A 24,660-nucleotide genomic window follows, 5' to 3' on the forward strand; every position below is an offset into this window, starting at 1 on the left:
CCCTCATGAGCCTTTAAGAATTTTAATATCCAGAAACAACAATAAAAAATTTCACCTTGTCATATCACTGAAGACAAACTGACCAGCTGACACTGCTGTCCTGAAGAACTATGGTGGCTGCAGAACCTCTGGCAAAGGGCTCACTTCATGCCTGGGCTGCTGTGCCCCTGGAAGTGTTGACTTGTCTGCTCGTTCTCAGAAGTGATAGTGAGCAGCTGGGGAAAAAAACAGTTTTCTATTTTATATTTATGTTGATTTCCTTTTACTTTTGGTTACATTATAACAGATTACTACATCAAGCCAGCAGGGATATCACTATAAAATTGTCAGATAAGGCCCTGAGTAAACACAGGAATCAAACTTTGTAAGTATTGGTAATATATTATTAATCTTAGATACACTATTTTTATATATATAATATAAATATAAAACACCTATAGCTATACCTAATACCATATACAGTATGAACCTGTTACAAGACTAAAACTATCTTATTCTTTCATCTCTCCACCACTGATCTTTCAAAAATGCCAAATAATGAAGGAGTATAGTCCACCTAAATTTGTAAAAATGATGACAGCTAACAGAAAAAATGAAATTAATAATATACTTCCTCCTTAGCTACTGCATACTTTATGTTTTTCCATATGTGTCCAGGTAAAGTCACTATGGAAAAATCAATCTCAAGCTGCTCAGCAGTGGCTGTATTCCTTGAATAGGACACTAAACTCTTTGCGTACTTGATCTTCACAATTGTGGCTTCCCACTGAAAGAAGCATCAAAACCAAACATGAATTGGTAGCATTTATGTAAATACATTAAAAATAAGGATGGATAAAGGAAAAAAACTCCTCCAAGTTAGACAATGTTTATAACGCTACTAGGTACCCTTACGAGCAAGAAACAGAAAAGTGTGCTGTTAGGCTCAGAACACAATAAATAGCAAGATTAAGAATAATAAGAATAATTTTACTTCTCTTTCATTTGCACTTGTCCTAATTAGTCCCTGATGGTGTGAAGACTTACCTTTACTAATGCTTAGTCCCACTGGAAGCAATTAATGCTGATAAAAACAAGCACTTTCCAAGAGCTTTAAACAGATTACTATCCGAAGAGCCCAAAATTTTGTCATTATTATAACCAGGTAAGTAAAGACAGAAGAAGATCATGCCATACAGGGCATTAAAAATTTTACTTTCTTGGTACACACTGTTCCTTTCCCTCTCTTCTTGTGAGGAACACTACCTGGAGGATTTAGTGCTGCGTGAAGAGCAGAGATGGAGAAAAAATACACCAAATCATGGTAGGACTCAAAACCAATCTCTTACACCTGATATAGTGTATATAACTTAGAAGATGTAATGAAAAACAAAAGCCTCTGATCCTAATTTCAGGGCAATTATTCTGATTGAGCACTCAAATAACTGAGCTGGGCTCCTCTTTTTAATTAATGCAAAGTTGCCAATTTGACTTAATTGGATCAGACCATATGGAATTTAAACAATTACTACATTGTTAAAGTATTTCTTTCATGCCACATAGGCAGGCTTCAAATTGACTTCTCTGGTCATGTGTGATGGTCAAAATTAATCAAGTTGTTAAGTCTCTGTAGGAACAGAACCAAAATGCTATCTGAAAGGTATTCTGAACAGACTCCATGATCATGGTATGTTCTGTGTGGCTTCCACTGTCTTTACTGCGTTAGAGGAAAGCTGGCTGAATTTGGCTGTTGTTAGTACAAATTTTGTCAGATTGACTTACTGTTACGTTACCTTACATAAAGTCTGACTGCCGTTGCTACACACACCACAGCTTCCACTGGGTAACCAGTTTCGGATAGCCCTGTGTTCTCTCCTTCCTGCTGCATCAGTGCTGTCATTTAGACAACACAACTGTGTGTGGTTTTTGTACTCGCCTAAGGGGCTTTGAAATTTTAATATTACAAGAGCATCCACGGAAAGTATTCTGCAGTGTATGAAATAATTTGACTGTATTATCTTTGCTGATACTGAGAAGGTAGTAGGATGGCCCTTTACACAATAATGTGTTCTCACAGTGGGAGCAGGAAGGTTTGGATAAGACTGTTTTAACACAGCACAGCTCTTCCAATCAGTAGCCTGGCTCAACATAAAGCTACTCTTTATTCTACTGCTAAAATATCGCACAGACAAACATTTAATTGTGACCAGAACAGTGCCTAGTTCATATGTGAAACATTTTCATCTGTTAGCATATAAATGTTAATAAATGTTGAGTTAATCTGTTAATACTGGATTAATATTAGTCATAGGTTTGTTCAGATTGAACTGTGAATTCACTTACTCAATTATTCCTGACTATATACAATTTTTCTTTTATGTCAAAATCATGTTACTTACTGATATATTTCACCCAGCCTGTCAAAAGCAGGTGGGAAGGCTCTGAAATGCATACAGCACAGACAGAGGTCTTCCAATGTAAAGAGGGCAATCTTCCCTGCTGAGAAAGCTGAAAAAACAATAAAGTGCATAGCTGATTCTCTATTTATTGGGAAAAGGCACATGTGTAAGTCTAAGAATTAAATAGAAATTGGCATATCTCTTCCATAGCCCTGAAATGGAATTGTGAGAGACACACCAAAATGTCCATCTATGCTGACAATTTGGTACCGTGGCTCACTGAGAAAAAATGGTAGAAAAGCTGGAAAGCAATTTCATTAATAATTTCCACACGGTTTCTTCTGCTTGTGAGTCACTTTATTTCAAGTTTTCTTTCCCCATTCCCAAGTCTTTCACCTTTTTGCTTTAGCACTTTAAAATAAATCTTTCATTTACAGATTCCCATTTCTTTCCCCCTTTTTTGCCTGTTTCATTTCCCTCCCATTTTAGCTCAGCAGACATCAATTTTTGAAATTAGCTAGATGGCTATAGAGGAGAAAAATGTGAACACAGACATATAATAATTTCAAAAATATTTTTTTAAACTTTAAGAATTGCAGAAATATCCTCAACATTTTAAAATCAATTTCATTGACAGGGATCCTACTTTAGAAAGAAAGTCTATTGTCAATTATTAAAATTTTGCTCCAAAATACTGATCAGCTCAATTATGATTAATTATGGGACCATCTGGTTGCTTGCAACATCAAGGATTTCCTGAGTCCTCACGAGCTAAGTCGTCTTAAAAGCAAGAACGACTTAGTTTACAGAATTGTGTAGGCCACCTGGTGAGGACGTCCAGGGAAGCATAACAGAAATGAGCTTCCAGTTACACACCTAGCCAGCATTAACCGGCTAGTAAAAGCCACAATCAACAGTCCTTTCCTGCCCCTGAGAATATGTTACACCCGTGGCTCTTTGTAGGAATTAAGATACAAGGTCTTCATTCACCCTTCAAGCAGATAAGGCAACAGCAGACCTTGAAGTGGCCACGACCGGAATGGGACTTAATCGTATGTATACAATTAAAAATGGATTTATGGACTTCCCAGAACAGGACCAGGTTCCAACAAAACATCCTTCTGTCTGCCCATCACCAGGAAAGGTGATTACAACTCTAAGATATTATTAAAGCTGATGAGACTGTGGGGCTTTTAAAATTTTCTTTCATGTCCAAAATTATTCAGGTGTCTTTTTTAGGTGTTATTTTTGTATAGATTAGCTTGTGTTTTCCATCTGAATTCTCAACGAGAATGCAGCTGCAGTGTGACCTCAACCTGTTTGTTTTTTTTCTTTTTTAAAATTTTTATTACTTACCACAGATTTTAAGATAGGAAATAATAGCAAGATTATTGGGCTTGAAGACAATCCCTAGTGGTACACATTTTAACTGGGGTATAGCTGTTAATATGTCTGTGATATAATTCCCCACAAGTGAAAGTTAGCCAGAGAGCCTACTTACTCAAACCAAAATAATGGTTAGGGCAAATGTCCTGGGATCTGTAAAATCTACTGTTTCTAAAATTAATCTCCTTTACTCTATGAAAGAAGGCTATGAGAATTATACACCTGGGAAGTTGCAAAGAACACTATATTATAGTTAGCTAAAATGGACCAAATTCTTTCCTCATGCAAACTTCTGAAGCAGCATCTGATGTGTGACTGGTGTAGCAGATCTTAGGGACACTTCATGCAGCATTACTGTAGGATATAATTTTGTAATAGGTAATGAAACAGCTTCAGGAAGCTTTACAGTAAAGTGACACGCTTGTACCTTTGAAATATTGGGACTTTCTGGCATAGTCTGACCTATTTCTGTGAGTACGTTTTAAACCATTTGGGCATGCTCAGTGGCAGAGTAACCGAGTCTACAAATCGTTCCATTGTGCTACCCACCCAACACAACTACCCCCTAAAACACAAACTGGTGACAAGTGGAGACGCTGTCCTGAGACTCCTCCTGATCTGTGCAAACCAAGCTCATAAGGACAGACAAAAGTACAGCCAAACCGTAGTACCTTCTCTTTTCCCCTTTGTCCTTTTTCAAACCATGGTGCTTGCTTGTGCACCCCTCTTGAAATCTTAAGCACCAAGGACACAGTTTATAGCGTGTAGAAAGAATGAAGAATTGTGTTTTGTGTCCTTTACATGAGATGCACAGTAGCAAAATAGGAGATCTGCTCTTTTGTGCTCAGATAAATCTTTAATCCATCTCTGATAACTGCATCTCATCAAACCACACCTGATTTAACACGTTTCCTAAAATGTATAGACTTCTAAAATAGGAATTAGAAAGAGTTGAAGGACCACATAGGTATTTGTTTCATTCTTTACTTCATGAAATGTTCTGGATGCAAAGCCACTTAATTGTATTTCAGCTTCTTCTTCTACAAGATCTAGATTTTACTTTCTTAAAATACTGTTCACTTCTGAGGCTGAATAGCTACCTCAACACCTCCACGAATTCTGGGACTTTAAAGGCAGGTATTTTTCTTCCACGGTGAGAAGAGTGTAAGTGCCATCAGATAATACTGCGATTACACGTAGATCCTCACTGATATCAATACACACACACACACACATGCACATATATATGGTTCGTATGTTATTGTAGTGCCTTGTCACATCCCTCAGGAATGAAGGCCCTGTTCAGTGAAAGACTGCAGATAAAGTGAGCATGACCTACAGCAACAAAGCCAGAGCCTGTGCCCTAACCAATTGCAGTCAGACAGGACGGAAACCTAAGCAAACAGAAAAATGTGGTGGAGATGGGCAAGACGATTGCAAAATAAAATAAATAGAGTTTAACAGAAAGCAGAAAAGCAGAAAGCTCAGCTTGTCCTTATACGTTTCAAGCTACATTTGCAAGTGAACATGCTTTCTACTAATAGAAATAAAGATCTCCACTGACAGTGTTTTACATGAAACTGGAGGATAATCAGTTATTTAAGATAGAAATAAAATGAGTGCACAAAGCACTTTGCAGAAGCTCATACAATCCACTCTAACACTTTTGGCTTACTGAACGCTTTGAAACAGGAACTGGACATTTCAGCAGAAGTTAACCCAGCTCAAGAGTCCTTGAAATTGTCTTTCGTTTGTCACCCATAGATTATCTACTCTCATGACCCCTCCCCTCCTTTCTGCACTCTCTTCTTTTATTACTATTCATGATTTGTCAGCAGCCAAGAAATTCCTCTGGGTTTCAGTGATGAAGTGCTTCATTTGGACTAATTGTTTCATTTATTTTAAAAGAACAAAGCAGTATGTCAAAGCACAGTTATTCTTTTGAGGCCACTTTTGGATATCTGTTGCCAGTCGTCATGATTTTTGGAACTGAAAATTGAAGATTTAACTTCCAAAAATATTTTAAGTCAAAGCAGCACACACTATAGATATTATAGAGACATGGTGAAGAGAGCATCAAAGTTCTTGCATTTGTGCCACTACATATTTCACCTTAAGATCACTAATTTTCCCAGACTGCCTTGGCAGATCTCAGAAATGACACCCACTGAATTAAGGCTTTTCATCCTCTGCTCCCTAGACAAACAAACAAGATACAACACAGCAATGTCTGCTGGAAGTGGAGTAGCGGGTAAGAGCAGAAGAGAAAGAAATAGGATAAACTGGTACAGGAGAACTATAACATCAGGAGAGTAGAAAAGAGGCAGGAATTTGGGATTGGAAATGGGAACAAAACAATACTATGTGGAAATATTAGTAGTAGACAGGAGGATGAAACAGCTGTTGAGTAGGCACAGGTTGTTATAGGACTTCAGGCCTGAGACGACATACCATGGATGGGTAACTTTGCCCAGTCATCTAGCTATGCAGGCTCTTGCATTAAGCTTTAACTGAGCTGCATTGTCTAAATAAATGGGAAAGCAGGTTTCACTTTTAACTTCAGTGAAACTGCACCTGCTTACATTTCTGTGGAATTTGGCGCTCAGTTTCTTTTTATTTTTTCTTCTTGGTACAGACAATGGGCCCTCTCCCATCCTGGGTGAAGGGAAACATAGATTAAAATAGCTTTAAAATACAGAGGAAAAAAAATTAAAATTCATTAAAAATTAACTCAAATTTAAGAGAGGAGTTTGACACGGGCTATAGACAAAACCCAGACTAACAGCAGAGTAGGTATTTTTAGGTATTCATTCCCAAATTTTGTTTCAGGGACAACTGACCTATGTCTCAGCCTGGTCAATCATCTCCAACTGGTCTGCTGGAAAACATGAAGCTATATGTTCACCTCATACTGTGCATCATAGCTTGTAAGAACATGGTTCAGGTTGAGCATGCTCTGTTTGTCCAAAAAACAAAATTTGAAAATCACTATTTTAAAGTGTACCTTTCCTTTGGCTGTACCTGGACTGTACCCATTTAAACTGTTCTCTAGTCTCCCATCCCAGTGCTTTTGTGGCTGACAGATTAAAACTCTACCAAGCGAATATAATGTACTTTTTATTATGAACTTTTATGGCATTACTTCCTTATTATATCAGTATTCAATAATAAGAAGAATGTTAACAGCCATTTGAACTCAACCATTTGCATGTTTCTGCATACTATACAGTTCTTAAGAGAATACAAAATAAACCTCTATTTTGTATTCTCTTAAGCTGAACTTCTTGCCTCACTGACAACAAGCCACCTGTGATCCTAATTCTGTGATACATTATAGGCTTTTGTGCAAGACTGAAAGGAGTTAGTTTGGTGCTACAGCTGATTAACCCTGAGACAAGTAGAATAAATAAAGGAAAAAAGACTTAATTTTCACAGTTTACAGTTGTGGCATGTACTGTGATACCATACACAGATGAAACTTAATGGCTTGCTTTATTCTTGTCCTTTATGGACAAACCAATTAATGCTATTGTGTGAAGCATACTCTACTTACCCATTGTGTCCAGTCTACTGAAAAAAAACAGTTCCCATTATTTTGATGTACCACCCTAGCATGATCTCTAGTACATCATATCTTCAGATGATGTGTGTGGTGGAGTCTGTGGCAGCTGTTAAATCAGTATTTAGTTCACTGATGCGAGACACAGAAAGAAAGAGATTGACTTAATGTCCTGGGCATTTTCCTAGCCATAAAATGTGGCATACTTTGCCTACTTATGTATAGCTATCTGGAGGAGTGACAAGTTTGGGGGAAGATGTACCATTGCTATCAGCTCTATTGTGCAATAAAACCTGTGTTCAGGTAATGGTGCCTGCATACAGCATACTTAAACCAATATTCTTTTGGTTGGAGCAACTTAGAGTGTTTCTTCTTTCAATGGTCTTTGGTGTTTTCTGAGAGATTTCTTTCAAGGACATTATCAAGTGGAAATAAGTTTTCACATTATTCCACGGCTACATCTGAAAATAAAGAGGCTCAATAGTTTGGAGATGCAGCTGGTAATATCCACAGTTACCTAAGTGGCTGTGTACTCTGAAAGTCACCTGCAAAATTTTCACGGATATGGCCACATCTTCCCCTGTTTAGTATTTACCAACTTTAAGATTTCTTATTTGTTGTCTGTCAAACTAATATTTAAAAACAGAAGACGCTTGAATTTTAAATGGAATTACACTGAGAATTTGCCTGTCACACTAAAGAATAGACTTGTTCATTTGATATTTTTCTTTACATAGACCAGAAAATAAATAGTATACCTGCATTTTGTGTCATGTACTTGGGCATAGTTGTATAAATGTTGCTTCTCTTCATCTTGAAGCCAAACAGATTTAGTTTTTGACTTAATACTTGAACAATCCTGAGGAAAAGCTCCCATATGAGCAGTTCCATTTTTTCCTGAGAACTCACAGTGAACCTGTCTTTCATAAACCATTCAGGCTGCATAAAGGCTTGAGCTCCAGCTAACACTGTAAGAAGCAAAGAGGATTTTGACACCGTAAGATAAATGGAATGGAGCTGGCCTGTCTCTCTCTGGTAACCACAGAAAGACCTTAAATAATTTGCCTGTGTTAGACACCCAGCCTTCAGATGGCCAACAGCAGATGAGGTGAGTCCCATACAAGAGCAGCCCTTCCTCACTTCTTATGTGATCAGCTGAAACTTTAGTGCGTGTCCCCAGTCTATTCCAAATGTAGTGATGCATAGGAAGCTAACAGTTACATTTGAATGTTAGTCTGATTTCAAGTTTATAGTTAATACTGAATTAAAAATTGTTCTGATTTGCTAGTGTATCTTCTGTAAAACCTGTTCATGTTTCAAAAGGGATGTATGTATTAATTCTCAACTCTAATATTAAAGAAGTACCTTGCATAGGTTAATAAACAAACAGCTGATATTGATGATGGCAGGACCGAAAAGAAATTCCAGTACTCAAGTATAAAATCATCTCTCCAGCAGCAGCCTAGCACCCTCCTTGATTCTGGGCCTGCTGGCCAGTCTGAAGATTTCTCCACAGGGCAGAAGAGGAAAGATTATTGAGTACATAAATCATCTTCTTCCCCCAGAGTATGCCCCATAAAGTCTATTTATTGCAAAGCGAGTTCTGTGGAGGCAGATCCTGTAACATCATGTTTTCAAAATGTATTTACTAAAAGTCCGTGGCTGAAGTCCAGGACTGCCGTTCAAGACCACATTTATAAGCATCTGACAGGCATTGCATTCATTGTGCCAAGCAACCCATCTAGAGGAATGAACACTACTTCCTCCAACAGACTACCATCTTTGTACTCTATTAACTCTCCCACATCACCCCTTCCCTCCTGCCTTCTACTATTCCATATTTCCATAGGCAAGGAAATACTGAACTTTTCGCTTTCTTTCACTTCTCTGGCTTCGTAATTTTCACCAGCTTGCTATCATCAGGTTTACTCAAGGCAGCTCCCTCAGATCAAGAACTTTTTTCTGACAGAATAGAACCAAGAAAGAGCCTAAGGCTTGTCCCATCTCAAAACCTTGTTGAGCACCAGGTTTTTCCTTTTATTCTTCGTTCACATTACTCTACAAGTTCCAAACACATAATTTTTGGTACTCTGGTACATTACACCTTTTGTGCAACTTTTGCTCCAAGTCAATAGGCTTTGGTTCTTTTCCAATTTCAGACTCTATTAGTGCCTCTTTAGTTTCTGCCTTTCTAGGCAAATAAGTAGTTTCCCTTCACTACAGTTTGTCATTGGTTTTGTTTTTCCTCTTTTTTATCTTTTGTACAGCCTGAATCTTCATGTTGGTGTCCTTTGACTTGATTCCATACTGTAGCTTCCTTCCCGGAATATCTGCAATGTTTTGATCATTCTCTTCTCTCCCGTCATTATTCTGTTCCTCAACTGGGAAAGATATATTAACACCAGAAGCTTTCCATGCTAGGTAAAAGGGCAACTTTCTCCTTGGAGACACTGTCTGTCCTGTCCAGTTTTACATTTTGCCTTCTTATTGATATTAAATTGACAATGAATGTTGACTACTTACGGAAATTGGGGACATAATTCTCACCATAAAACATTTACTGGAGTAAACTCAACCCAGCAAACAAACTGATATGTACAAGGGGAACAATATAAAAGCTATCAGCAGGGCACAGGTTTATTTTATGCAGATGTACAGTTTGCATGTTATGGGACTCAACAGCACTCAAGTTTCCAATAACTTCTTTTTTTGCTTGACCAATTTTCTTCATTACTTATAGGTCCCTGCAGGATTCAGAGCTGTTATTACAAACATATACCTTACAGAAGGAACACAGCCTGACATGCATAGCTTTTTAATAAGGTTTTCATCAGCTGCTTTTACTGACATTTTTTCATTTCTCTTACACCCTGCTTTTAATGTCTCAGTCTTCATTTGATACTGTAAAACAAAAGGAGTGGAATATTACCACAGAATGTGTTCATGGCTAAATATAAAAATAGTCACACAATGCACTTGAAGCATTAAGGCTCTGTAGGCAATTTCCATTCCTGTTTGCATATGCAATCTATGCATCTAGATTGGAAAAGTTATCCTCTTTTCTTATATCAGATTAACACCCCCCTAAAAAAGCATTCTCAAAGATTAGACTCATAATTGAAAATAATCCATATTGAGTTTTAAGTCTAATATTCAAAGGTAAGCATGCATATTTGTGCAAAGAATTTTGTGAAATCTTCCAAGACCTGCAGTTGTGAAACTGTACACCACAAGCTGATGATCAAAACTCACTCCATCTCAAAGGATATGAGCCAAAATAAAGTGTCCTTTTATCACTGAGGAGTGATTGTGATGTTCTAAATTTTAATTGTTTGAGGTAACAGAATCGGCAAAAATAAAAAGCAGTTCTCTGTGCTACCACAGATGTCAATAAAGTGAGTGCCTGATGGTTGTCAATTCAGGTCCATCAAGACCTGAGGCAAGTTTATTCTGGCTCCAGGATACAGCTCTGATTCACACCAAAGAAGTATATTTTAGGTGTGGCTGCATTTACTAAAGAGTAATCTGTACCCAAAATCAAATTGTGTGTCACGGTCCAAACGTTTAAAGAAAAGTAAAAAAACCCTGCTAATTTTCTCAGCTCACATGTCAATACTAGTGGTGAAGGAATCAATGGGATGCATCTAATATCCCTGTCAGCCAACCTTCCCCAGCAGAAAAGAGACTGAAAGAAGTTTTAGTGCATTTTTTCTAGCTGTTTTCTTCTTTGGTGTGGGGTATAACTTGTGTTCCCTCTTCCACATGAGATGCTTTGTGATATGAAGGAGAGAAAGAGAGTGAAGCTTCACACTCTGTGGTCAAAGGAGGCGAAAAGTAAGCTTGCAGTGGGATCGCATCAGTAGGCAAATAAACCTCTACTCACTTCAGTGGATTTCTATCAATGATCATTCTTACCAAACCTCTCTTTTCCTTAGCTCACAGCTTAGCTCTGATGCATGGGGTTGGCTTTGACCCAGCTACACTCTACCTCCGGCAGTTATGATAGATGAGGGATTCAGATTCATGACCCCTTTACTTGCATTTGAAATAGGCTACAACATTCTGGGCAAATCTGTTTTACTTTTTCCATTCCCATAAATATCAGCAGGCACCATGAAATCTGACCTGCATTAGCTCAGATCTGATACCCACCACTGATGCACTGCTCACAGCACTGCCAGAAGAGGGTTATGTTGAAGTGTTCTGGACAGCTTTACAGATTGAAAATGCCAGTACAAGCATGTCTTAAAAGAATCTCAAAACTTGACTGTTGATACAATAAATCTGAAGAAGATGTATCCAACAACAGCACAGAACGAAGAAAAGCCTGTGAAGGGCAGGGGGTGGGGGGAAGCTGGGAGAAAAAAAAACAAGCTAAAAAGTTTGGAGTTGGTGTTCACTATTATGAATATTGCCTGATTTTTTTGTTAAGAGCTCTCCATTCATAGATCATGCAGGATGCTTAGTCTCATATCTATAATCGTGAGGGAACACATCCAGAATCAGTCAGAGAGAGTCTGTCAACTAAAATGATTCCCAAATGCTCTGATACCTTGCAACCTGGCAAGTAAAACTGCTGCCTATGGATATTCCTCTTAACATCTGGTGGTGTGATGATTCTGAGCATGTGCTTGTGCATTCACACTCACAAAGACAGGATATTGCCCATCCTGCTACATTTGCTAAAGCAAAATTCAAATAATATGTTACCAAGGATGGGACTCTTGAGGAGCGTGTTCACGTCACTGCAATACTTCAACAAAATTACAGCTTTACGTTCCTCTTGGCTCTGGCTGTACTGCACAACATCCATACGGCAAAGGAGGAGGGGGTTGAAATTCAAAATAAATCACCTGAAAATTCAGAAGTGCTACATTTCTTAGAGCAGTGAAGCATGCCAAAAGCTGCATGAAGTTGTCCCACCATAAAGAGAATGAGAAAGGTCTGAAAATTTTCTTCCATCACTGGCAAATTCTGACTGATAATCAGGAAAGTTATTAGTACACACCCACATATACACATACCTACTGTACTTTGGAAGTGAAATTCAGTAGCAGATCATTACATCGAAGCCTAATATTAGTGCATAATCAGAAATTAAGCATAGCTAGTAAAATATCGTTCTTGCAACAACCTAACTAGATTATCGCAAAGAGAGATAATTAAAAAAAGGCCCAAATTCCTACTTTCCTGGTCATTTACTCATGCAAGAAGCCATCCTGCCTCTCTTGAGCCTCTGTTAATATAGATATTAAGTTAGATCCCAGATGTTATCTGCCTGTAATGGAGCTCTCATAGTTACTAGGAGCACTCAGTGAAGTTATTTGACAACACTTTGCTCATTTGTCAGAAGCAGTAGTATTTTTGTTATTAAATTTTACTTTGCCATGGCATCTACTTAAGACTCTGCCAACTGCAAGGTTTTGTATACTGTCCTAAGATGTTTCTGCTCCTACAGTTAGGTCCAAGCCTTATTAAAATTAAATGGGTATTTTGAGTGTGTTTTGAGTCAGCTCTGATTGCTTTAAGCTTTGCTTGTAGCATCAGTCAAAAAAAACCACAACTAAAAATAGTCAAGAAGTATATATTAATTACTTTTTTTAAAACCTGCAATTTACAGTGACATTTAACCCATCTTTCCAGAGCTGCAATTTGACAAGTATGTAATTACATTTGACCAGTGATGAGCATAGAGACAAATAAAATAAGTCACATTTAAGATGACCTTTCTTAATTGATCTTTGCCTGCAATTAATTATCCATTGTCTGTATGTATATTGTTTACAATCAAGAAAATTTATAATAATCTTAAACGATTACATCATATTTTTCTAAATGAAAAATGATATCATGGGTTGCTTAGTTTCTTCTACCCCAACTCAACAGGTGTTTTGAAAAATAATATACGAAAATTCAGCCTGAGTGAAAAGGAGAAGATTCAATATCAGAGGCATAATGTTCTGCTTTACAGGAATTTTAAAACAAAGTGAACTCAGTTTTATCTTGTGAATGCATTTCGGCTAAAACAAAACATCGGTCTTTTCACAGCTGCCATGTGAGCAATTAATAAAAGACCTAAGCAACAGAAGTAGTTGACTTCAGCATAATGAATACTAGTCTGCAAACAGAAATTACATAATTTCTGCGGTTACAGCTGAGTTCTGTATTCCCCATTTTCAGTCTTGATTCCTTCTGTTTGTTGTTTTGTTTTGTTTTTTAAATCTTGCTTCCTTTAATTTAAATTCCCTTTCTTCCTGATCTTTCTATAACACTGGTATTATAGTCCAAGTAACATAAAAAGAACAGCAGAGAGTAAGGTCTAAAGGGACCGCTCATTTCCCTTCATCTTCACTTCTGCCAGGTAGCACAATCCTGACATGGCCCTCATAGGCCAGGCAGGGAGCATCTGAGATGACTAGCCACCTGCATTTCAGATCAGGACTCCCATTGCTTGTGATGATAATGACAACACTAAGCTTTCCTCTTTAGCTCAAGTAAAAACAACAGATGCATTTTATACCTGAAAACAGCTAAATCATACTGATATGCAAAGAGCCACTTAGAAATACCTTAGAATAGTTATTTAGGCAACCTGTGACTGAACGCTTACTTATCTCCAAGAAGAACGTCCACTGCTAATGGAGAAATATAACCTGCCTCCCTAATTTGTTCTCCACAGATCTTTGTCTTCCATCCCCACCCTTATTTTAGCAATTAATGTAATGTAAGTCTTTCCATGTATTTCAGTGGTCTCCAGCAGAAGGCTCCAGCCCTGCCTCTGGGAGCTGCTTTCAGTCCTCTTGGCTAAATGGAATTTGTTAGCTTTGCAACATTACACATTAATTTATACCACCATGTCTGACAGTCTACCTGGGGGGCAGAAGGCTGTAATTTAATATTTTAAGGTATATTATGTACATTAAATGATGTGTGTACATTAACTGAATGTAGAAGTTAACATAAATTAATTTTTATATAATAGAGTACAGTGTAAACTAGTGAGAAATAAAGGAATGTTAGTCACCACACCAGAACAAAATATTCTCACATCTACACATGCCCCTGGAGAATTGTTACCTCGTGCTCTGTGTGATGGATGTCTACCAACAGTGGGCTTTGTTGTCTGAGGTGACTCACCTGGAATTAGTTAATGCTTCTAAATGAAGCCAAGGAATGTTAGCATTTTAAAGAGCTCAGTGATACAATAAACCCTTACACTGGATTTACAGTATTGGCATCCTATTTAATTTTAGTATCTGTAATGTTTTTCCACTTTACATGTAGAAAAGTGGGGGAAGGGTTACAATTAAATTCTAGAAGATCCCTACACTGCTATTAAAACCTTTTTCCTCCTCTAATCCCAAAGCTAAAATGACTTTGTTTTCTGTATTGATCCACCATTACCTCTGAATAAACAGATATGTATCTTTAAAATTATATTCTGTAATATGCAAATTGGCACACCACATAAACAAATTAGTGAAATGACACAAAAGTAAATGGAAGAACAAAAGATTCTTATAAACCATATTGCTATTCCTATTGGATATTAAACATCTGATTTTTTCAAGCCATATTTATTCCATCTTTAGTGTACACTCCTTAGGACAGATGATTTCTTATGGTATGTGAAGGCAGCAAATTCTGTAAAAATTTGCATGCAGTTAATTTACCCAATAAACATTGGAAAAGATGGGATGGGCCTAAAACCTACTGAAACCCAAATGAATATTTCAATTCAAGTTGCTTTGGATCAGTTCACAAGTGCAAACTGCCTTTTGTAAATAAACATTTTAGAATATTAAGCCATAAAATACTCCTCCTTTCTTGTTCATTACAATATCACCTTCCTTACGTTATTCACCTTCCAAATTATATATCTCTATATACATAGATATATACACAGACCCTTTTCCACAAGAGGGACTTAATATATTGAGACATTATGCTTCATACTCTTCCCTATTTTGCTGTTGCCTCTAATGATCTATTCCTATCCATTTTTAAGAGACCAACTAATCCAACTGCACGTCTTGCTAACACCACATCTTTAGAAATGTATTATAATGGACTCTCTGAAATTCAGGATTCCTCTCACCTTGGACTGAGATTCAGAGTTTTCAATGGCAGCTCCATGTTCTCACATCAGAAAAAGAGCTTACTCCCTGAATGTACTTAGGCGTCATGCATCAAATGCAAACATCTAGCAGTCCCTTGGAAATTGTATGCTACCATACAGCTATGAAATGAAATGGATTTTTCTACAGTGCTAGTGGGACCTTGCGTTTTTAATAGCTTTCTGCTCCAGTAGCCCTGGAGAGGAAAATGTCCAGGTATTAGCAATAAGCACTATTAATAGATATTCACTAATCGTAATATTCCATGATACGATACCTGAAGTAATACATCTTAATGTAGGCTTCAAAGACATGTGCCAAAGAAAGCATTTAACTTCCACCTGTACTTGTATGTATTATTCACATGACTGAATGCACAGAACAGGAGAGTACCAATGAAAAATTACTAAACAAGTAACTCCCTAACCGTTTACATGTATAATCATTTACTTTATAGTAACTATGACGCAAATTTAAGCATGGCAGACAGCTCTCCACCAGTACAAATGTATTCTTACATAAGCTTTCAAATCCCTGCGTGTAGGATCTCAAGAGTGTCTGACCCTTAGAAGCTATTTTATTCGGCAGTCAGAATTTTCAGATCTTTTTCTCCTCAAAATAAAACAACAAAATCAAACTCAAATCTGGTGTTATTTTTTAGATCAAAAATAACAGAACAAAAAGTTAGTAAAACACTAAGATTAGTGCCTAAACATTACAGAACTACTTCCTTTTTCCCTGGCTTTTTTTTTTTTTTTAATTTGAAGAAACTTCACCTGGTGTAAAATAAAATCCATTATTTTCAGTCTGGAGTAGAACAAGAAGTTATCTACTATATGACAACTAAGAAGCCTATCCAATCAACAAGGCCTCTGTGAGACATGTCAGGGTTTATCTGCTGGTTATCATGGAGGGCAGTGATGCTGATGGAATGTGAGTGCAGGTCCTGCCACTCTAACTGCATCGCCTTTCCAGACCTTGTCCCAAATGGGAACAAAAAACAGTTGTGACCATCAGAAACCTGATTAATTGAGAGTGGCATTCTGAGCCTGGTGCTGGTGACCCAATGACTGGGAATTGCCCTGGAGGTTTAAGGTCTTATGTCCTTCCCAGGGTAGCAGTCACACATATAACAAAACTGCCTAGTTAAATTACATTAGCCAACTACTGTTTACAAATTTCAGGATCACATACGGTCTGCCCATTGTTTGGCACAGATAAACACAATCAGCCCTGGCATTTGAAGCTGCTGACAGATTGCCAGCCACTGGTGCAGATGGTGGCAGCACAAGAGCGCTAATTACCGATGACATTAATGATGAGGTAACCTGTCTCTCTTCAGCTAATAAACAGATGGAATGTGTTTCCTATTAATTTTTTTTTTTGAGATAACAAATTGTTTAGCTTTAATGGTAGAGAGCAACAAAACCAAATTATCTGTTCTTTGGAGAAATTTGTTTTCTGCTAATTGCTCTAAACAATCAATAAAAGAATTACAACTGGCATTATCCCACTGGGAACAGAAGCAGAGAAGTCAAAGTCAATTAGCTTCCTATAGTACGATGCACTCAGATGGAAAGAGTCATTACAACAGAGTGTAAAAGTCAAACTATAAAGTATGCAGTTCATGAACAAAGCAGACTTGGATGGAAAATCTAACAGAGGGCTTTTACATACCTGTCAATTCTTCATATATCACTGCAGTTTCCAATTTTTCTTTAGATGCTTCCAAAAAAGGGTAAAAGACAGGTAAGATGATGTCCTTGGATCTTAGAAGGCTCTGTGTCTTAGGAGTGCACTAAGGCTGTAAGTTTTCAGAAGCGATGGCTGAGAAACGTCTCATCTACGGAATAAAAAGAACAAATAACCAGCTCAGTTTCTGTCAATGTTCCATTGTTCCAATGTTCCAATGTTCCATTAAATACGGAAAAGCTGAGGACCCCACAGTGGCTAGTGAAAGTGGGCAAAATAGCTGCCATAGTTGACTTCCCAGCCTTTTCTCCACTGTTCTCAATGCGGGGGGAGGCAGGAGGGGCAAGGAATAAAGTAGGACAACTGTTGTTGCCACAGGATCAGTGCTTAACGCAACGGCCATGCTTCAAGTGAGGAGACAGCTTCACTGGGACTGCGAGTCCCTGCCTTGTGTAAGCACCAAATACCAGCAGTATGCTGAATGACTGGAGTGTCCGTCCTCTCGGAGGCAGGACTTGCTGCGTCCCTGAAAATCCTGAGAAGTCGGATTCTTGTGTCCTGCAGGGCGGTGGCTCCGGGCCCTGCCGAGCAGTGCCTCTCACCAAAGCCCACAGCCTGTCCAGGAGGAAGCAGCCGAGATGCAGCGGCCCCCATTCTCTACCACACATGCCAGCTAGCAGTCTCTTGGCCTTGTATGCACAGAAACCCCCACCGTCCTGCTCCAGACAGGGCTGCTGCACAAAAAAGAAGTTGTGATATCCTGTTTCAAAATTGGGAAGTGGTGATGTGTATTTTTGCATATATCCCCCTTTCCCCCACCATGGGTTTATGATACAAGAGAAAGCATATATAGATATATATGTGTGTGTGTATATATATGTATATACACACACAAACTGACTATTTGGGTTGAATATTTTAACTAATAGCAATTGGATCAAAGCAGCAACCATGTAGCAAGGACAAGTCACCTTCCCTGGAGGTATTTAAAAGATGTGTAGACGTGGCACTTAGGGACATGGTTTAGTGGTGGACTTGGCAGTGTTAGGTTAACGGTTGGACTCGATGATCTTAAGGGTCTTTTCCAACCTAAATGATTCTATGGTTCTATGACCATCCATATCAGAAAAAAAATTCAAGCACATATTCTGCTAGAATAACTTCTCGTTGCTGTTTTATCTGATTTTCCTCAAATGCATAGAGCTTTAGATTTACTTTTTTTAAAAAAACATTATTCATGGATTATTTGTTGGTTCCAGTGCATTCGATTAAGAAAGTAACATTTTAACACACTTTGTGTTGAACATAACTCACTTTGTGTGTTGGAATAGTCAAGTCCACATTATTTCACATTAAGTTCTTGCACCCCGCAGTTCCTCATCAGTGAAAAGCTTAGTAGCGTATATTTTGCCCTGGAAAACTGAAATAATAGAGCTTTACATGAACCCTTGACTGATTTAACATCTCTCTTGGGCTGAGCTTCTGACTCTTCTAGTAAGGAGCGGCTAAAGAGCCAAAATGCTACTTGAATGAATGACAGTGCTTGTTTCCCCCAGATCATTCCATCAGGACACTTTCCTGCACAGGTTTATTTTTCTACAGCAATGTCTCTAATTTTATACAGGGTAAAAACTGCTGACCATCCAAGGTCTTAATACATTGAGCAATGTTTTCAGCAGTGATGTAATGTTGTATTTGAAAACACATTACCTCCCCACTTTGCTACTTTATGCTGTTGCACACAAATGAGTCAACTGACTTTTTCATGCAAGCATGATTGCAAAGGCATCCAAAGGCCACCTACTTTTTCCATGAGTTATCAGAAACAACACAGGCAGCCTATTTAGAAGTGAATAACAATGAATGGCTGTTCTGGGCTGGGAAAGGTTTACGTACATCCTCACAGTTCTCTTTATTCAGAGCTTGTAAATAACAACAGCATACAAGCCCTACAGCCACCAATTTAGCACCACATTGTGACTCCCTCTGTTTCTTTCCATTTGCCTCAAGCAAAGTCAAGTTCTAGTGACCTTTTTTGGCCAATATATATGAAATTGGTTCCTGTGACCTCAGTACTGTTTTGTACAATGCATTAAATATCTTGTACAAAGCAAATGGTCTGTTGACCATGAAATTCCTGTGACTGGGCTTAAGTTGGTTTGTCTATGCATTGCTGAATAATTAACTGTGGGACTAAGTTTTGTTGAAAAAGAAAACAAACATTGTTTAGTTGTGTTGCAAAACATTGCTAATTAAGGGGCTACTCTGCTGCTAAGCAGAAAAAGGAAATCTTTAAGCAATGAAAACAATTATGATATATAACAGTTCTCAGTTTTTCTCCTTAGCCAGGATTCTTGTAAAATGAAGACAACATCCCTGTATGGCTATATGCACAACAACAATTAATTAAGCCACCTGTAACATGCTATATTTTCCTACGCAAAAGAGAGCATGTGGTGGTTAGAACAGATACTTGATACAGAAGAAAACATCTCTCATATAGACTCTGTTTACAAAGCCACTTACGAAATTTTAAAAATTGCTCTGAATGTCTTGCTTACTTTTCCAACAGAGATGTTTTCTTCCTGTGCTAACGCAAGACAGATTTCCACAGAACGCCAGCTGAGTGCTAACATTTGTTCTTTACAACATATCCCTCTACAGATGAGACCAAATTCTGCTTTCCTTCTCATTTTGGCAACTCCTGTATAAGTAACAGTTGCACAGTGTCATTCTGAATCACAAGTTTTGCTTATGATCTGTAGAATATATCTCATGTTAGACCGCTTTTCTTCCTTAGTGCTGGAATCCTCATACTTTATCATCTACAGATACACAGCGTGTGTATCTAACAAAACCTAAGTCAGCTCTTACCATGCAACTTTTGTTTTCCCTTCACACACATGAAGCACTCCTGAAGTGTTTATACAAATGAAAGGAAATCTTTTATCATACTCTTTGCTCATCTGGGTCACCTGAAATGCAAAATGCAAAATTAAATTCCTACAAACAGTAAAACAGTTCATTCCTCTTTCTGCACTCTGCTACAATTCACCATGCACACAATGCGGTAATTGCTTTTGCTTGACTTGTTCAAACAGCCATTTTCATGATGTGACAGCTAGGGCACTAATATATTTATGCCCTTTGTAATCGGCCAGCACTGCTTGTAATTAGGTGCAAAGTTAATTAAGTGCAATACATCTAATAACTGCCTGCCAGTAATTGTAAAGTTTGATTTAGCACATGAACTGTCAAGGTGTCAGAATGGTGTGTTAAAAAATAAGTTGCTAACAGAAAAACAATCCTGCCACAAGCCAGAGAAAAGCACTGTGACAGTGAGACAGTTGAGAAAAGGAAAAGATATTCAATACTTACTATTTCTGACACTGGGAAATGACCCCACCTGCATGTTGATAAGTTGTATCTTGCTTTATTGAACAACAAATTGAAATCAATTTTTACTTACCAGCCAATGTCTTCTATAGACAACCCTTCCCTTTAAAAGCTATACATATGCTGTAGAATTTTCTAAAGTCTGTAAATGTCAGTAAGAGAACAGATTTAATTTAAAAAAAAAAAATTAATGCATAAAGAGGGTTATAAAAACCACCAAGAAGGCCCAGAGAGTCACATTTCATGTTTAGGGACCTGGTTTTGTTTGTTTTTTCTATTGCACAAAATACAGCTTTTCTTTTACCGACTGTAAGAGAACATTATACATAGCCCAAATACTTATATATAAATACTAGCATAAAATACTATGCTTTAGTTGTTTGTGCTTTAGTTACTTTCACGATTTAAATTCTTCACCTGGGAAAAAAACCTTGTTCATAATTTTATTCACTACAGGATATCCAGTTAAATATTCTCCAAACCACAGTTTCAAACTACTTGTTCTTGGTTTCAACTGTTTACTTGTGCTTTTATTTATCTCTTCAGTTTTCTTGAAAACCAGCTCCTCTCCTAATGACTGATCCATAAGCACATTGTGAGTTTTCCAGCTCCATATTCTTCTTTCTTAAATTCAACTTTGATTCGCTCACATGTTCCCTTCACCTCCATCCCTGTATGGTATGAACTGTGAAATGTTCTTTTCCTCATACTAGGCAGTCAGGGCAGGTTTGAGCAAAAGCATAGCTGGTCAGTGGGAAAAAAAAAAAAAAGAAAAAGAGCAAATGACACAAATTCTGTACATAGAATAATTTAGGACTAGCTGTACATCAGATCAGAAGTTACAGTGAGCACAAATGATGAGTTATGTACGTACCACAGCAGCACAAAATATGTGCATAGTTCAAAAATACTTTGACTATTAACACACTCACAGATGTATGAAGCTCAGAAAATTACACCAATAAGATATCAAGAGGGAAAGCATGGACAATGCTCTGAAGCTTTTTTAGCCAGCAGATGCAAAAAAAATTGATGGAATTTGTACACAGATAGGATAGCCCACAAACCTTGAGAAATAACCTAAGTTCAAGGACAACATTGCTACTTCCAAAGCAATCACCAGTAAAGCTTTCGTTCTAAAATTCACAAAAATCAATATCAGATAAGCTAATCTTTGTGGTTAGTTATTATGAACTGATATTTGATCAGGGAAATTATGCTCCAGATTGACATGAAATTAATAATGCTTGTTGTGTGGTGCCCAATGACAAAGGTAAATGCTAATAGCTCTGAAAACCTAATGATTGCCAAAGTACTCTTCCGAGCTTTGATTAGTGCTTGTGTTGTGCAATTATGCTTTTCTATAATTACTGTGAATTACCATCATGATATTATTATTCTCATATTTTTTATTCCTCTGAAATTCTCAAAATTTCCTGCAGCTAAAAATGGATTTCATTTGCATTATCACAAGCTTTGATTGTTTAATGAAAAATAATTCCATGCAGACCCTCATGTTAAATTGTCCATTTAAAATTTTCCTGTTATCTAGATTATGTTGAAGTGCCCCTTCTTTCACTTATCATTTGCCTTTATTATCACAATCACTGCCCTCGCTTCATGCTAGATTTCAGAGAGAAGGAAAAAATGAAAACATTTTTATTCACATCCCTGTCTTCTGCCTGGAAGCCCTTTCTCTGCATGTCCTCCCTCTTCCTTAAAATTTCCTATTTGGAAAGCTTAAAAATGCCAGGACTTTTCAGCAAAATGTGGTAGCTATGCTAAAAATAGTTTTGTTTGGTTGCAGTAGGGTCTGCAGGAGGCTACCTCGGACCTGTCTAAGGCTTAGAACCATGCCCTAAGCAAGTGAGATGACCAAGGGCCATCCTTGTCTATGCCTGATGGCTGCTGGGTGTTTCCCTCTCAATAAATACACGTAAAGGGGCAGTGCGTGCTTCTTAGAAACGTCCATCTCTCTGCTAGGGGCACAGCTACGCCCGCCTCACTGCTGAAATGTTTTTGGCAAGTGTGGATATCTTCATGGTTTTCAGTGCTGTAGTGCCTTTAAACTTCACAAGCTAGCCTAAAATGACAAGCATTTTTCAAAATGAGTCTTCATTTCAGTTTGCTCAATTTGAAGCAAATTTCAGGACTGATTTTCAAGATGTTCACACTCCCTGTGAGCAGTATTGATCAACCTATCATTAAGCAGATGGCTACTTAACAGCCTTGAAAAAAAAAACCCCATGAGATCACCTCACCTTCAGAAATTAAAAAATAAACAAGCCATTTGTTTGCATGTTTCCCAATGATTTTTGTTTATGCACAGGAAAATATTAGACTCAAAGTACTGATTTTTGTAGTCTTATTTTTTCCCATCTGTAGACATTAACTGATTTTCTCTTTTTTCCTTTAACAGTCTGATGTCTTATGAAGCAATGGTGGTGTTGAGGGCTACCAAAAGCCTTGCTCCATGGCAGCTTGCAAAACACAAGTGCAACTATGTTGTGGGGGAACACTCAAAGCATGTACTCAGCAATGCTGCAATGAAAATGTAGCTAAAGCCATGCTCAAGGCTAATATTCAAAAAACTTTTTAGGAGCAGAAAGGAAAGAGCAATTGACTTCAGTAGATTCTGGATACTATATGCATTTCAAAATGCGTATAGTACCAGAACCAGCAAAATCCATTCAAAAGCCAAGTTGCAAAAATTGTGGGAAATGTGGGTTTGTAAGAGTATGTAGGAGCCTTTCTCAGAGGCATTGAGTTTAATAACTGTAAAAAAACACCAGACAGACATGACCTTCAAAATTAAAAGTATGAAAGTATCCCACAACCCAAAAAAGAGGTCATCTAGTATTTGAAATATTTCTTCCTACATATATCACTTCTGCATGTATGTTTAAATAGATGGACGAAAGGAGATAGATAGAATCTATTCTTCAAAATTTAGTGAAATTCAGTTAACTTTTTCTTGGTTTACATAGGAAGTTTTCGTTTCTATTGCAACAAAAATGGGAAAATCTTGTGACCTTTGCGCAGTTTTGATAGTCATACGGTCTGATTTGTAAGTTGCTCAGTCTAGCTCAAGTTCACCATCATTTTGCTGCCTCTATATTAAAAGCCTTCACTGCAGTATTTCTACGAAGAGAGTAATTCAGTTATTTTTTTAAATAGATTTTTTGAGCTATTTTGTGATGTATTCGCAAATGCTGGACTAGAAGAAGATGGTCTAGATAACTAAATTTATATTATGTATTTCACTACATACACATAGAATATTATTTTGTTATTTTGCCTCCCTCATTTCTTTCCAATCTTTTTCAACTGGTTCCATTTTCACCTCATATATGCATCTGATTTTTCTCTCACATACACACAAGTCTCCTATGCAAAGTGTTAATATAACACGTGTAGTCACAATTTCACACTTGTAATATTCAAATAGGTTCAAAGTTAGTCAGAGTAAGTTTGACCATGCCCATATGTATACTTAAGGAGACAAAAGCCTGAATCAGATGAAGGAAAACAACCTTTTTTTAAAAAAAAAATCTTATATAAGGATTAAAGATTTGTTTTCATTTTCATCATGGATAATAACAAAAGGAGATATTTCATCTATAACTTTATTATGATGTGCAGAAAATTGAGCCCACATTGAACATCTGCAGATTGCATCTTTCAAAGCAGTGCTCCACCAGTAAGATTCCATACTGATAGCTAAAGAATGTTGGGTTTTGAAGTAGCAATGTACACTCATGAAACCACAACTTCTTTTTCATCCATTTGTCAGCACTGCGAACCTGTTCTCATTGCTTCCTAGAGGATGGTTCCACTGAGCTGTGTACATGTCCTGATGAGCATGTGCTGCATGGCCACCTCTGACACTGCCTTAAATATTGGTTCCGTATCTCCCAACCCAGCTACTGCTGCCAAGTGAATGAACATGGCAGTGACACCGACAGTAACATTAGCACCTTGCACACTTTCATCCCAGTCTGCTTCATATCAGTTCTACTTGAAGGCACACTGTATTAAGAAGGGCTGTTATTTTTAGGTACCCAAAACAATGTTACATAAACAAACAAGCAGGAACAAGTCATGCATTGGGCGTTGACCTTGCCAGTGAGCC

General features: G+C 37.6%; 1 long non-coding RNA gene across 9 annotated transcripts in view; it reads right to left on the minus strand.

Annotated features, from left to right (window-relative positions):
- LOC140651735 (uncharacterized) overlaps window positions 1-24,660 on the minus strand; it is a 105,748-nt gene that overhangs the window by 60,061 nt on the left and 21,027 nt on the right. For 4 of the 9 annotated variants that reach the window (XR_012042490.1, XR_012042487.1, XR_012042488.1 and 1 more), the window contains 4 exons: window positions 20,007-21,272; window positions 17,118-17,283; window positions 2,379-2,487; window positions 56-215 (listed from right to left, as the gene is read on the minus strand). This is a non-coding gene — a long non-coding RNA (uncharacterized lncRNA). Of the gene's footprint in view, window positions 1-55; window positions 216-2,378; window positions 2,488-17,117; window positions 17,284-18,446; window positions 18,553-20,006; window positions 21,273-24,660 lie in introns of all 9 variants that reach the window. The other 5 variants (XR_012042493.1, XR_012042494.1, XR_012042489.1 and 2 more) reach the window with 4 other exon arrangements.

The sequence above is a fragment of the Ciconia boyciana genome, chromosome 5 (genome assembly GCF_034638445.1).
Source record: "Ciconia boyciana chromosome 5, ASM3463844v1, whole genome shotgun sequence".
In the NCBI taxonomy this organism is placed as follows: domain Eukaryota; kingdom Metazoa; phylum Chordata; class Aves; order Ciconiiformes; family Ciconiidae; genus Ciconia; species Ciconia boyciana.